This window comes from Pelodiscus sinensis, chromosome 12 (genome assembly GCF_049634645.1).
Source record: "Pelodiscus sinensis isolate JC-2024 chromosome 12, ASM4963464v1, whole genome shotgun sequence".
Classification (NCBI taxonomy): Eukaryota; Metazoa; Chordata; order Testudines; family Trionychidae; genus Pelodiscus; species Pelodiscus sinensis.
This window is the reverse complement of record NC_134722.1, coordinates 11,891,181-11,906,788: the sequence shown is the minus strand read 5'-3', so window position 1 is coordinate 11,906,788 and position 15,608 is coordinate 11,891,181. Positions and strand designations below refer to the sequence as shown.

Genomic DNA, 15,608 nt, shown 5'->3' with positions numbered 1-15,608 from the left:
CCAAACAGCTGATTGGCACAGCGTGGCGGCCATTTTGATGTAAATAAAAAAAATGTAAACATTTTCCTATGTTTAGTAAACTCATCTACATGGTTCCGTCGACAGAGCCATGTAGTCTAGACATACCCTAAGATACCACAGAACTACTCATTGTTCTTAGAGTTACATACTAACACGGCTACCCCTCTGATACTTCTAACAATTTTATTATGGCATCATTGTTTTTGCTGAAACAGACTAACACAGCTACCTTTGAAACTTGAATCTAATAGTTATTTCAAGTATTTGCAAGGAAATCACAATCTGTAAACAGAATGAGATGATATTTGATAAATAAAATCCAGTTATCCTTAAACTACATATCTTCCTCTGCCCTTTGGACTACTGCCACAATAATAACAAGCATTTCCAAGTTCTGGAACTAGGTCATGACTGTGTTTAGGAGAAAAGTGAACTACTGTAACTGATCTTCTACACTCACACACCACTAGAGTTGTTTGTGCAACAGCAATATTATGTAAACATCTTATATCCTTTAGCATTCATTTCATGGTAAGGAATGAAGACATTTTGCTTTGAACATTCACAAATACTGATAGGAAGGCATTTTATTAGCTGACCAGATAAAACAGTCATCCACTTGTATTTTTATGGAGATTTCTTCAGTAACTATAAAAAATGCAGCAACTCCTGTTGCACTCCAGAGCTGCTAGTGCTATTTGACACATAAAATGCAAGCATGCTCAGAAGTAGACATATATGAATATATTCCTATATCTAAACACGTATCTGACATATCCATTATCACCAAATAGCCTCAAATTAAAAATGGGGATGAAAACTGCTCAGAAAAATAGAATTCAGAAAAGTTAGCAAGAAAGACTAGACTTTTTAAAAGTTTGATTATAATTGCTCTTTTTCTTCTGACTATGAAAAGGAGACATGTTCCTAACATATTGATGTGTGCACCTTTACAGTGTTCTTTACCTCAAAAATAGCATCAGTAGCATACAAGTGTAGTAGTTGCTTTGGTAACTGATTTTTTTCCTGCGTAAAAGCAAAGTAAATAGTTATGTAATACACACAAATTGTCAGTGAATGTGAGATTGCCCTGCAGCTAAACCAAATCTTACATATTTTTTCCTGTGCTTTTTCATGAATATACACATAAACTGTAAAATATTACATGCTCACTAAGTAAACAACTGGGGTCAACTTCACATGTTGCTATTAAAGAGGTCATTCTAAAAGACTAGAATTTTGGAGAAAAAACTAGAAGTTAATTGCTCTGATCAATAGAATTTGAAATAGATTCATTTTAATAACCTTTCTCTTAATTAGTGTCCCTGCTATACATGTGGTCAGGGACTGAAATAATCCCTTCATATACATTTTGAGCTAGGTTCTATGCTGGAATCCAGTCCATTTTGAACTGTTATGGTGGTGGCACTAAGAGACTGAAAAGCAGCCAAACATCATGGGTAGCAGAGAATTGATGTGACAGGCTCCAGTGCTACATATAGGTAGGGGGCCCAGATGGAGCTCTGATTTTTCTCTGCTGGTGGACGGTGCCCTTGGGGACCATAGCCAAGGGGTGAACTTCAGAAACAAAATAAGTCAAATACGGCAAATCTTCTGGCTCCAGTGAGAACAGCCAATCATCTCACATTGCAACCACTAACTGCTTTTCTTTATGGACTGCGTAGCTGATTTAACGTTTACAGTTTAATCCTCCACAAAACCAGTCCAGTAGCCAATCATAACATAATATACAAATACAAAAGAGCTCCAAAGTAAAAGGCCCAATCCTGTCCCATTCACTTCTATATCAAATTCCAATTGACTTCAATGAAGCCAGTCATAGGTCTTGGCTATTTTAATTAGAATAGACATTCATTGCTAATTTATAAAATGACAAACATTTTTCCAGAATGATTACTTTTACATAATAATGGACGTGTTATGTATAAATAAATCATGCCACAATAGTTCTAAAGGAAATGAAGTCATTTCTAATTCTCCCCACCCCGCACAACACTTGAATTTGATCTCAACAAATTCATAGCATCTACTAACTATCTGGAAGTTTTTTTTTTAAACTTATTGAGAACATTAAAGTGTAATTTTTATGCAGTAGAGGTTTAGCAGATTGATCTAATGAAACTTCTTTTGTTTTACAGATTCATAGACTTACAGATTCCGAGTCTGAAGGGACCATTATGATAATCTAGCCAGACTGCCTGTCTAACATAGGGAATAGAATTTTCCCAAAATAATTCCAAGACAAGATGTTTGAGAAAAATATCCAATCTTGATTTTAAAAACTGCAAGTGATGGAAACTCTTCCATGATCCTTGGTCAGGTGTTCCTCTGGTTAATTATTCTCACTGATAAAAATCTACACTTTATTTCAAGTCTGAATTTATCTTGCTTCCATCTTCCAGCCTTCTGATCATATTATTCCTTTCTCTGCTACTTCAAAGAGCCCAGTATCAAACACCCCCTCCTGTAGGTACCTATCATTTTAAAAAGTCATCCTTAAGTTTCCCTTTTATCAACTAAATAAAGTCAAAGAGCTTAATCTATTATTATCAAGCATACTTTTATATCCTTTAATCATTCTCATGGCTCTTCTCTGAACCCTTTCCAATCTATCAACTGTGACATGTTGGAACCACTCCTCCCTCATCTCCATCCCCATCTGGGATGCCACCTGATATACTGGGGTTTCACTGAGCCTCTTCTGCTCCATCAGCCTGGATTCTCTGTCCCTGGTTTGCTGAATTAGGCGCTCTAATCTTTGGCAGCACGTACACAGGTAGGGCCACATCCAGCTGCATAGATTGGAAGTCAGCTGTGTACCAGAGGACTCATGCAGTGCTCACGTGCACACCACTTTTGGGAGACAAACCCCAAATAATACTGTCTTGTGCTACAAAGTAAGATCGGCACAGCATAAGCTCATAAAAATTTGTCATCTCCCTCGATGTGGAGAAAGGTATGTGTAAGTTATATACCTAATAGGGAGCTATCTCTTTAAGAGATGCTGCGGGGGAGGTAGGACTCAGTTGTGTCTGTGTCATTATTGCTAGGCAGATTTAGCATTCCACACCCAGAAGCTTCAGGAACTGGTTGTGGTATTTTTGGGGGAGGGGGGTCTCCTCCAACAAGTTCTGTCTCTGTTGCTGGGATCAGACTCCATGAGCAAGCAGGAAGGCAGCTGCTTTTCTAAGGGCCTTGTGCTCTGTGTGACCTGGGAGAAGCTGAGCCAGGAGCAGAGAGCAGGCTGTTGTCCCTTACTCTGAAGCACTTTGCAGCAGGTAGTGATGATCTCAACCCTCTAGCTGGGAATAGGGTTATCAGATGATTTCAAAAAAATACCAGACACACTTGATCTCAGATGTGGGGGAGACCAGCCGGGAGAAGAGCGGGGCTGGCCGGGAGGTGGTTGGGGGGAGCGGGGTTGGCCGGGGGAGATTGTGGGGGGATGGGAGAATGGCTGGCAGGGAGCAGGGCTGGCCAGGAGGGGATGGGGGGAGCAGGGCTGGCCGGGGAGGAACCAGCCGGCGGGAAGCAGGGCTGGCCGAGAGGGGATTGGGGGAGCAGGGCTGACCAGGGGGAACCAGCCAATGGGGAGCGGGGCTGGCCAGGAGGAGGCCAGGGGGAGAGGGGCTGGACCGGGTGCACACAGATCCTGGGGTGCTGTCCGTCCTGCACACGGTCCCGACGGGGCATATGAGTGAGTCCAGCCCCGGGGATGCCATCCCAGGCCGAGCCCCACCCCCACCACCCTATTGTGTAGTTGCGTACTGCCTGGCTGATAGACATGCTCACGCAGTGTGAGCGTGTCCACCAGCCAAGCAGTACACAACTACGTACTGATACTCATGATAATAATAAAACTTACTTAATTAGAAAATACCGGACATTTAAATGTCCAGTATTTTCTCAATTTGTTTCCCGGAGAAAAAGCTCAAATACCGGACTGTCCAGCTCAAAACTGGACACCTGGCAACCCTACCTGGGAACATGGGCATTGTTATTTATAGCAGGGGAAACTGGGAGGGAAAAATAACTTCTTATGTGTTAATTGTATGCTTGGAATGCTGTTTTGATTTTAGCCAAACTGTTATAGTTCACTTGCTCAGTTAGTGTGATTCTTCAGCTCCTCTTTAAATGTAGCAACGGGAAAAGAGTCATTTCTATCTTGTTATTCTCAGTTTTTGTATTTTCTTGTAACAGGGTTTTCTTTAAGTCTGTTTATTTATGAGTTAACTGACTGGTTAATCAGCTAGCTTGCTGTCTAGCAGTGATCCACAGCAGAGGAAGAGTCTGCCTGGACTCCAACCAAGGATCCCTACAAGCAAGTGAAGAGATGGCTCAGACTCAGCATATTGTGCAGAGTAAAGAGGAACAGATAGCACTGCAGAGATGGTGCTGAGGGGAACAGGCTTTTAAAGACGGTTCCCCCAGCACCGGCTCCTGCTTCCCCCAACCCTTGCTGCCTCTGTATTAGAGGCAGCACGGGGAGAGAATGCAAGTAATTGAGTAGTCAAGTACTACTACTTGTTTAATTCCCTAGTTTCCACTGCACCCAGTTCCAGAGGTAATCCTTGTAGTTGTGTGCATTTCCTCAACAAGCTACTAGCATTGTTTGGCCTTTTTGCTCTTGTACATAAGTGTCAACAGTGGGAATAAACCAAAGCAGCAAATATGAAATACAGATACACAGGTCATGTAACTTGACTTCCTAACTTCATCTACAAAATGATATGGGCATACAAAAGGGATAATCATAGTCAGAAAAATCACTACTTTTCTTACGATATCATACATGAGCCATCTTGCATAAAGCATATCTCAGTTATGACATATCACAAGCATATTTTCATAAAGCATATGGAATATTACATCACATCAATATCCTTCTTAAATTGTAGACACTGGAACTGAACATGAAATTTCAGGAGTGTTTGAACCAGGGCCAAGCACAGAGGTACGATACTCAAGATTCCCATTTTTATGCATCCAGAGATCACATTAGCCCTTTTTCCCAGTACATTGCCATGGCAACTCATGTCAGCTCATTATCCACCCGCACCCGCAAATCATTTTTTCAGAGTCACTGCTATTCAGGATGCAGGACTCTACATATGGCCTACATTATCTGTTCTTAGATTATCCATTTAGCCATATTAAAAACACATATTGCTTGCTTACTTACCAAATGATTGTTATGGATCAGTGATCTGTCTTCATTGTTAAACATACCCCAAATTGTGTGTCAACTGAAAATTTTGTTGGCGGTGATGTTAAGTTTTCTTCCAGGTCATTGCTAAAAATGTTAAATAACGGAAGACCAAGAATTAATCTACGTAGGATCTCACTAGAAACATACCCGTTATATGTTAATACTACCTTAAAAGGAGATTACCACCACAGATACTCCAATATTTGTCAGATGTGTCAAAATAGGTAAATTACAGCCAAACATTCTCATGTGTGATCTAGTAAGAGCATATTATACAATGAAACTTGCTTTACAGTGACAGTAGAGAAAGCAGACTTTAAAAAATTAGTTACTTAATTGGACTGGTCTCCCTATAAAAATGGAACATAAATGAACTCAGTACTCTGAAGGCTACTTTGGAGTGGTTTTAGAAGGACAGATCTAAGGTCCCTTTGAATCAGTGAAAAGATTCTCATTGATTTCTGGATCAGCGGCTAACAAAGAAGGTTGATTTATGAGTGGTGTTGTTGGATTGTGAATTTGCACATTAGCATGTAACATGTTTAACTCTATACTTGTATCTCTTGACAGCATAAGAAAATTAGAAAGTATTCCATCCACTTCTCCCTTTTCACCAATTGGTGGCTTTAAACATTTCTACGTTCATAATGCACATGTAAAGAACATCAGATTTTGAATTTAATTCATAATTTGAGGATTCTCATTTTTAATGGCTGTTTTACATGATTGTGAGATCCTCAGAGTCATTCGTGTGATTTTCGTATCTCTAATGTTCAGTTAATTATCATATTTCATGCAACTTTTTTATTTTCATGTTTCTAAGACTACAAACTAATGTAAAACATGCAGTGTCATTAAATTGCCTTTAGACTACACATATAAATTTTACCAAGTGATATATTTATCTTTTTATCAGCACAGACAGTGTCACATGATCTTATTTTCAACTGAAAATTACTTCCTGTTGTGAATTCAACTGGTTGAAATACTCTGCAAAAATCTTTTGCTGCAGGAAATAGTCCTGTTCTATTAAAATATTTTCTAGTTATACAAGCTATGTCCCTAATGAATTGCTTTGGTTTTCTTAACTCTTTACACACCATTCAGTTTAATCAGATCATTTAAAAAAAAAAGGATAGCTTTTTTAATTATTAACAATTTCAAAGAGTTTTTTAGAGCTGATAAATGCTTACATTACATCTTTTCTAATACCAGTAATAAGAACAAGAGAGAAAGTAACAATACTTTTTATATTTGGTAAGGGAAAATCTCAAATGGAAATTAAACACTGATTTTCCATTCTCATAAAGACCAATTTATTCACTTCAGTCCTTAAAAATAACAAAATATTTACTTTTTTTTCATGCAAAAGGCAAAATCTGTTATTAGTTCTATAATAAATGGGGAAAGGACATCTCAAATCTCTATCATTCTGTTATATTATATCAAGTATATTAACTATTTGCAGTGTTATTTGTTTAAAAGAAGCAAATGCACATCAATGTGTGCATATCAAGGCAGCATTCAGTACAAATATCTCTGATTTGATTAAAATCAAGCCACTTTCATATATAGTAGATTAATTATAGAGCCCATAGTAATAACAAAAGTATTTATTTAGGGTTAAATCTGAAAGACTCTTGGTCTGCTGCCAGAACATATCAAACAATAATGAAAATAGTTTCATTAAATTTCAGTAGTGATGGCTTAAATATCTCACATCACTGTGTAATTATAGAAGACTGGCTCATGGGATTATTCTGCCAGCTCCACCCAACACACCATCCAGCACAGCTGTGTCAGCATTGTGGAGAAGAGTAGAAGTCTGCTATTCATGGGCTACCCACCTGGTATAAGTAGATGCCAAAAGGAATCCTGCCTCTTTTAGGAATTATTACATCCCTGGATTGTTACTGGTCAGTGAAGAATAGCCCCATACCTTACTGCAGAACAGATTGATCTAACCCAATCTGATCAGTCCGGACCTTTCAAATGTATCTGTCTTTGAAGAGGATAAGACTGATGAGAACTGTGGTTATTCTATGTCATCTCTCTCTTTATTTATTCAAACCCACAAATACATGCTTTCCCCCACAAGCATGTTTAAAGAGATCTAATTAAATCAGGTGCAGCGTGGAATAAAAAATAATTTAAAAGTTTGAGCACAGTCCACTTAATTATTTCATTGACCAATTCTGCAAGCACTTTTTCACCAACAGAAGTTCAGATGCTTGTCTAGACTGAAAGTGCAGACCTGAAATCTGCTATCTAAATTACACCAGAAACTTGCATTCTTTGTCACTTTACAGGAAACTTGTCTGTGTGTAATGCAGTTGCGAAAGAACAAAAGGCCGCATGATGGGGAGAGTATATGCAGTATTGGCAAAAGGGGATGTTTGCTCCTAAAACAAACAGAATCCTGTCTCAGGAATGCAAAAACTTATGATGATGATGATGATGATGATGATGATGATTGCACAAAAGGTCTAAGGGTATGTCTACACTACCACTCTAGTTCGAACTAGGGTGGTAATGTAGGCAACCAGAGTTGCAAATGAAGGCCGGAATTTGAATTTCCCGGGCTTCATTTGCATAAATCCGGGCGCCGCCATTTTTAAATGTCCGCTAGTGCGGACTCCGTGCCGCGCGGCTATACGTGGCACAGACTAGGTAGGTTTCCTAGTCCGAACTACCTAGTCCGTGCCGCGTATAGCCGTGAGGCACGGAGTCCGCACTAGCGGACATTAAAAAATGGCGGCGCCCAGCTTTATGCAAATGAAGCCTGGGAAATTCAAATCCCGGGCTTCATTTGCAACTCCGGTTGCCTACATTACCACCCTAGTTTGAACTAGGGTGGTAGTGTAGACATACCCTAAAATACTGAGTTATAGCTCACATAACAATCTCACATGCCAATACTAGCTTTGCCTCTTTGGCACTACTCCCACTCTGTTAGACTACAGAATCCTGGATATACTTCTGCCAGACAATGTTTTAACTTTAGCCCATTGATTGCAGTTGAGTTATACTGCTGCAATTGACAGCAGAGCTTGGCCAAGTGAATCTTATTTCTCAGAACTGAAAGAGTCTGGTAGCACAGTACTCCTCTGGCAGTTTCTTTGCAAGCATTACCATAAATCTCTGCCCAGACTGCTCAGCCCTGACCTGCTACATTCCAGCCCTAAGCCTTTTTTTGATCATGTCAAATTGTTGCTGCTTTTGTGCTGCAGACAAATGTTCACTATAGAACAAATTTGAGGCCATCAGATCTACAGATCAAAAATTGAAGGCTATCAGACTCTTCTGTAAGACAGAAGATTTCAGACCCTGCTGCACCAGGACAAAAGGTCTGAAACATTGTGATGAGTGAGAGTCCTCATTTACAGTATGTTTAATGTCCACTGGCTGACGGGGTCTTAGTGAAAATAACTACTGCATGAATTATGTGGCATGCTAATAGTAAACAATAAGTTCCAAAGGTGGGGGAGAGCTTTCAAATTTTCTTTTAATTTGTGTAACAATTTAAAATTATTGTGTTAAAAAACAGCAGGTGGCCAGTGAGTGTTATGAAAAATATTGCTTAAACATCAACTTCCACAGAGGTCAGTGGGTTATCAGAAGGTCAGCAGAATTTGACTCTGTTGCAGGAAGCAAACAAGCACCTTGTGCAGGCTGCTAATGGTTTACCTGATACTCTCCTCACGTTCTGGATGTTTAGTGCATTTATTGAAGATGTCCTGTGAGCTTGTAAACATGAAGGCCTCAGGCTTTGTGCCAAAGCAGATAATCTCTCAGTGGCAACAATGTATTACTACAAAAAGAAGACAAGTAGTGGAAGATATATAAGAATGGTAGCAACCATTGCCTATATAGCCACTGTTAGGCAAGCAACCTGTGTTTGGGTATGTCTACACAGCAAAGTTATCATATTTATAGTAGCCCAGTGTCTGAGTCTATAATGCTGAAATGCTGGCTGTTCCCTCTGGGGGGCACTGTTGCCTGAAATGCTGGCTGTTCCCTTTGGGCGGTGCTGTTGCCTGAAATGCTGGCTGTTCCCTCTGGGCAGCCTGTGCTACATGAGGAGTGCAGGGCCCAAACAGTCGCTTGCTCCCCCACGGCAGCCCGGCTGAGCGGCGCAGAAGTCAGCCGAGTGCCATGGTGGGAGGCAAAGGGGGGGGCGGGGCGGTGATGTGCGGCATGACAGCAGCTCCAGGCCCTGCCCTCTGGCCGTGAATGACCCCTCATGCAGCACGGGGAGTGCGGTGCGCAAATGGCCATTTGGGTTCCGCAGTCCCCTGAGTGAGAGGCAGGAGGGGGAAGAGAAGAGAAAGAGAGAGACAGAGAGAGAGGCAGGAGGGGGAGGAGAGCTGAGAGAGAGAGAGGGGGAGGTGGAGAGAGAGACTGGAGGCTCAGGAGAGAAGACAGACGTGGAGGAGCGACCTGAAAATCCCATCTTATGACAGGCTAATTGGCTAGTTTTGAAATAACAGCCCTTATTTCAAAATAACTTTCCTAGCGTCTACACAGCCTACAGCAATTTCAAAATAAATTCGAAATAGGAGAGCGCTTATTTTGAATTTGGCAAACCTCATTCTACAAGGAATAATGCCAAATTCGAAATAGCTATTTCGAAATAAGTGCTGTGTAGACACTTATTTTGAAATAGGGGGCCTCCAGCCTTCCCAGGGTGCCCTGGTGGCCACTCCGGCCTCAACCAAGAACACTCCTCTCCCTCCCCCTTCCCCGGAGCCCTTAAAGGGGTAGACTTCCCCAGAGCCAGCAGTCACTGCCCCGACCCAGTGGCCCCAAAACATGAGCTAGCAAATACTGGAAGCCAGCCTGCCAGCTCCCAGGAGCCTGCCAGGGCCTGGAGAAGGTGGGTGCCTTCCTGGTCCAGGGTAGAGATCATGGACCTTATTCAGGTTTGGGGGGGATGCCCCCAATGTCCATGATCTCCACACTAGACAGAGGAATGTGGCCATCTATGGCAGGATAGCTGCCAGCCTGGCCACCAAAGGCCACATGCAAACCCAGGAGCAGGTTTGCATGAAAATCAAGTTGGCCCGGCAAGACCCCGAACCCTGAGATTCCCCTCCCCCTTCTTCCCCTTGCTTTCCACTTCCAGGTCCTTCCTTCCAGATTTTCCCCTCTCCTCTCTCCTCCCCTCTCCCGCCTCCTTTCCCCAGTCTCATCAGAGTTTCATTCTCCCCTCCCACCCAGTATTGTTAAATAAAGAGAATTTGTGTTCATGAAAATACATGTATTTTATTTGACATTAGGAAGAGGGGCTAGGGAGGGGTCAGCGGAAGAACATGAGGGAGAAATGAGGCACAAGCCCCCAGTAGGGCAGACCAGCAAGACTCTTAGTGCTCCTCAGGGTGGAAGCTCCCCTGCAGGGCCTCCTGGATACTGAAAGCTCCCTGATGGACCTCCCAGATGGCAGCCTGCAGAAAGTGCAGTCAGGCTCTCAGCAATGCGTCTAACAGAAGCACTAGAGTGCCCAGAGGTAGCTCTGGCTCCATGCTGCAGAGTGCTGTGGTGTCCCAAGTGAGGGCAACCAGATCACACACAGACAAAATGCTTTGGTGTCCCTCATTGAGGCAGACAAGCAAGCAGGGAAACCTGAGAACTGGCTGTCCGGGGAGATTCCTTTAAGCACAGACCTCAAATAGCCTCAGGCAGCAGCCCCAAACAGTAAGTCCTGCCCTGCTGCCCTGCTGGCACTGATTCCAGCCAGCCTTAAATGCGATTCAGAGTCCACTCAGTGTGGACGCGCTATTTTGAAATAGCAAAACGCTATAAATAACTATTTTGAAATAAGCTATTTCGAAATAACAGTAGTGTAGACATACGCTTACTTATTATCTACAGTATATACATTTAGACCCGGAAAGAAAAGGGATACATTTATATGAGATGCTGGAGATTCCTGTTCTGCAGAAGTCTGCAGGGGCTGGCTCTCCATCAGGCAGCTAGCTACACTCAACTGTGCGGTCAAACAAGAAAGAATTAAGGCTTTGGAAATGCCAAATCATCAGAGAGGGATACATTTTCTGCTCACATAAATGACAAGGCTCCAGTCACGTCACAGGAATTCCTCTCTTTTATATTCAATCAAAAATTGTTTTCTTCTAAAGGACATTGCCTTTATTGTTGTATCTTCTAGCCTTCCCAATCAAGGTTAATATATCATGCTACATTTTTTAAAATACATTTACCGGGAGGAATCTATAAAAATCAATACAAGAGGAAGCTAATTGTAATTATGTTAAAAAAACAACGATGTCCAAGAAAACAATGATAAGCAATATACATTATTCCAGTTGAAGAACATTTGTTTAAGTTTAATAGCTGAAAATGAATAAAGACCCTTTGGCTCTACCACATTTTAAATATATAATTGAAATGGAAGCCTGCTGTTTTACATACCTCTAAATGAATCTCAGTAATACCTTATTATGCAGGTTGGACCTCTCTGGTCCAGCACCTTCAGTACCTGACCAGTCCCGATGGAGGGGATTGCCAGACTAGGGGTGGTCCATCCTCTCCTGGCCCATGCTAAAACTTTGCCTCTCTTCCCTCCCACCACCCTGGCTAGGGCTCCAGCCTGCCCCACTGCTGCCTGGCCAGTCATCACTCCCTGGGCCAGAGCTCACCAGCTCCCACTGGCCTTGCTGCTGCCAGCTGTGTGGCTGGGGCCGGAGCTCCCTTGCTGCTGCATGGACCGGAGCTGCGCGGTTGGGGCCAGAGCTCCCTGGCTGCTGCCTGGGCCTCGGCTGCACAGCCAGTGGGGCCAGAGTTCCTCAGCCAGGACCAGAGCTGCACAGATGGGGTTGGAGCTCCCTGACTGCCTCCAAGGCCAGCCCCCTACCCACCTGCTAGGGCCATATCTCTCTGCTCCAGCATCACTCCCTCCCCCCCCCCCCCCCACCTCCACCTGGGACGGGATTCTTTGTTGAGTTGCTAAACCCTGCGGCACTCCTACACTTTGGCCAGACCTCCCTACACCTGGACTCTGTAGTCCAGGATCATCTGTGATCCTGACGGACCATGGATGTTGCTGGACCAGAGAGTTCTGGTTAAGGGAAGTGCAACCTGTAGTTAGTATGCATGCAGAAAAATTCTCAATAACATTACAGTTCTTCAATATGCTCAGAAGAACCATGATGGGAAAACTAGACATCATAATGAGTCTCCAGCGAACAATGCAATCTGATTATCAATATCTCTAATTTTTATACCATCACTACAACTTCTAAAGTTAATTCTTTGAACTAGAGTTATCATAGTCAAAATAAAAATAGAGGAGATAAGGGATAGTTTTGTTTACCTTCAGGTTTCAAGCCAAAACTTCTGGATTAATAACCCTTAAGAAGGACTTTGGCTATTCAGAATCTTGTCTAAGGAATTTTGGTCCAAAACCCTTGACTTTGTTTTAAAAAAAAGAAAAAGAGAAAAAAAGAAGAAGTGTAATGCCTACTCAACACAATCAAAGGCCTTTTTGGACTGTAGGAAAAGGATCACTCACTCTAGTGCAGTGAACTGCACTTAATACACTTCTAACATTCTCATCAAATCCATATCACTCCTATATGACCCTACAGGATCATAGTGGACAGTCCTGAGAGAATTTCTTCTAATGTACATGTTAAAATTTAGGATAAGATTTTTGTATTTGTGTTGAATAGATAAAGAGACCTATTTAAGTCACACACTTTAGAGTCTTTTATCCTTTTTTCTAAATTAGTAATCATGTTGGAGACATGGAGACACGGTTGAAGGGAAACTATTAGACAAACTGGAGAAGATTCTCTTCTGTCTCAGAGCTCTGCATACTGCAGAATAGGGTGGCAGGAAGAAGATGCAAAGAAGATTCAAGTTCCTACTCCAATGTGATTAAAACTACTTTCAGTCTGTTCTAAATTCTGCCATTGATAGAGATCTAATGGGGAACAAGTGTCTGAGAGGTCTTTCATTCCCATGAAAACACAAGGGAAAGCAGAGGGATGGGGCCTAGCTCCAGTTCAGATGATGCAGCAAAATGAATTCTCTGCTGGAAATATCTGTGCAGAATCCAAGGCCTTTATACCACTTGAGTGGTGCACAGGGACAGGATCTCAAGATATAATCCACACACAAGAATTGACTCAGAGATCAACTAACAAGGAAACTAAATTTTTAGTTTATAAAATTCAGTAGGGTCAGGCTTTGCCAAAGGGTAATTTTCAAACAGACTACTCTTCCTCTCTAACAGGTGACCTTTTACAATTACAACAGGCAGAATCAAAGACTATTAAGTTAGATCTAATCATTATTTCCCTCATGCATTAAGAAATGTAAATGATGTAAAATGGAGTATAATACAAATTAAGTCCCTTTGAGAGCCACTGTATTAGCACTAATACTATTCTCAGCATTTCTGATAATAGTGTAGGGTGTTTCACTCTGTAAGTGTCTGTAGTGGTATTCAGCAAATGTTATCTGCTTAAATATATTTGCCATAACATTCTGGTTTCATTTACTTACAGTTGCCTTTTTTCACTTAACAGATTACTCAATGTAGATATATATTTTAACTGATAATCTCTAAATCACTTCCTCACAGATCTAGTCTAACATTAAAGATAATTTAACTGTTGCCTACATTTTCATTTACTGGATAGTAAATATAAGGATAGAATTTTACAAAGCAATCAGCATTGGCTTAATTCCACTTACATTGAAGCCAGTGGGTTATTTATCATGGACTTGACAATATTTCTACTAGTAGGTGCCATGGATCTGTGTCTGTGCTGTACACCAGCTCATGCTACAGAGTGAGGCTATGTAGAGAAGAGAAGACCCCACCAGTCCAGTTCCTTCTCAAGCTCTGAGCAACATAAAATTCCAAAGCAAAGGAGGAAAGAGAGTAGGTAGTGGAGCTCCCACAGGGACCAAGCATCTGAAAGAACTCCAGTTACGGAGTAATATAAGTAACCACTCTTGACAAGAAATGTCATAATGGATACTCCACATGAGGAGACTGCCAAGCAATTCCTTAATACAGAGGAAGATGCTGAGTTGGATACAGTTCAGAGTGTAGAACAGCTTCACCAAAAGCCACAGCATTCTGAAGACATGGAGTAGGGCACATAGAGAGAGATCTGTTTCCCTCCTATATGCTCACCTGTTCTGTTGTTCTATAGATTATACACAACTCCAGGTTGGCCTTTGTGTAATTTATCTGCAGCTATACGTGAAGCAAATTAACCTAAAATACTTTCTTGTCAATCTATCATAATGCTTATGAGGGAAGTAAACACTGAAATGTAGTTGGTACTCAAAACAGTGTGACAAAATACTAAGCTTCTGGTATGATAACATAGAATATTTAACAACCTCCTACTTAGTGGGTCACTATGATTCAAATGGCTTTTTGGCCTGGTACCAAATGAAGTTGAAGGGTTTTGAGGTTTTTCTGCATAGATTCCTGTCAAGGTTCTAAAAGCTTGTTTGTTTCCTGCCCATATTCTTTGTTTTGATGCTTTTCACTCAGGCACCCTATGTATCTATGTGTAGGGGCAAGTCTGCTCCCCAAACACAGGAATGTAAGGTAAATTGTAGCACTAAGACATTTGCTTGATGAATTTAATTCTAGACCATTTTGTAAGGCCAACTCTGAATGTCAAAGCATGTCCAGTTATATTGACTAATATAATACAAAAGTAAAAAAATACAACATTTTTTGTTTTAAAACAAAACATTGAAGCATTTATTACAAAAATGTCATAATGGGATGTTTCAGTGTTTTTAGATTTTTTTTTCAATTTCAAAACAAATTTCTGAGGAAAACAAAAGATGTAGTCCAGCCAAGAAGCCAAATTAATTGGACAGAATGAGGCAAACTATGACCACCACAAGGAACTCTGGCAACAATTCCAAATCAAAATATCCTGTATTAAACCACACATTTTGGCCAAAAGTTTTCATTTTATCACTGAAAAGCAGTCTCTCTTTTTTGGCCAATGCCCACCCCTGAAAATATTTTGGGACAAGCTTGAAAGCAAATCCTTTCATCATGTCTTCAATACCTGTAGAAAATATCTCCAAATTAAATAATTCAATCAACTAAAAATATTTATTTAACTCAAATGTAAATTCCATTTACTATGAGATTTCTTTAAGAAAAACAGATGGGTCAGATATGTTATTCTTCATTCCAAAGACTCCATCTTGATTCAAAGATATTCAGAAATTAAACCTGATGACCCTTATCAACCCAATATACAAAAATGATAAGACATAAAAACTAAAAAGAGAAAGTTCTGGGAAAGCAGATTTCACGTCACTAACATGAGGAGTCAATAACTACAGAGCT

The 15,608-nt window shown here is 41.1% G+C and overlaps 1 long non-coding RNA gene across 4 annotated transcripts in view; it reads left to right on the top strand.

The window, feature by feature from the left end:
• Window positions 1-2,587, top strand: part of LOC142818189 (uncharacterized) — a 37,794-nt gene extending 35,207 nt beyond the window's left edge. For all 4 annotated transcript variants that reach the window (XR_012906669.1, XR_003089262.2, XR_012906668.1 and 1 more), the window contains one exon: window positions 2,181-2,587. This is a non-coding gene — a long non-coding RNA (uncharacterized LOC142818189). The remainder of the gene's footprint in view (window positions 1-2,180) is intronic.
• The last annotated feature ends 13,021 nt before the right edge of the window (window positions 2,588-15,608 follow it).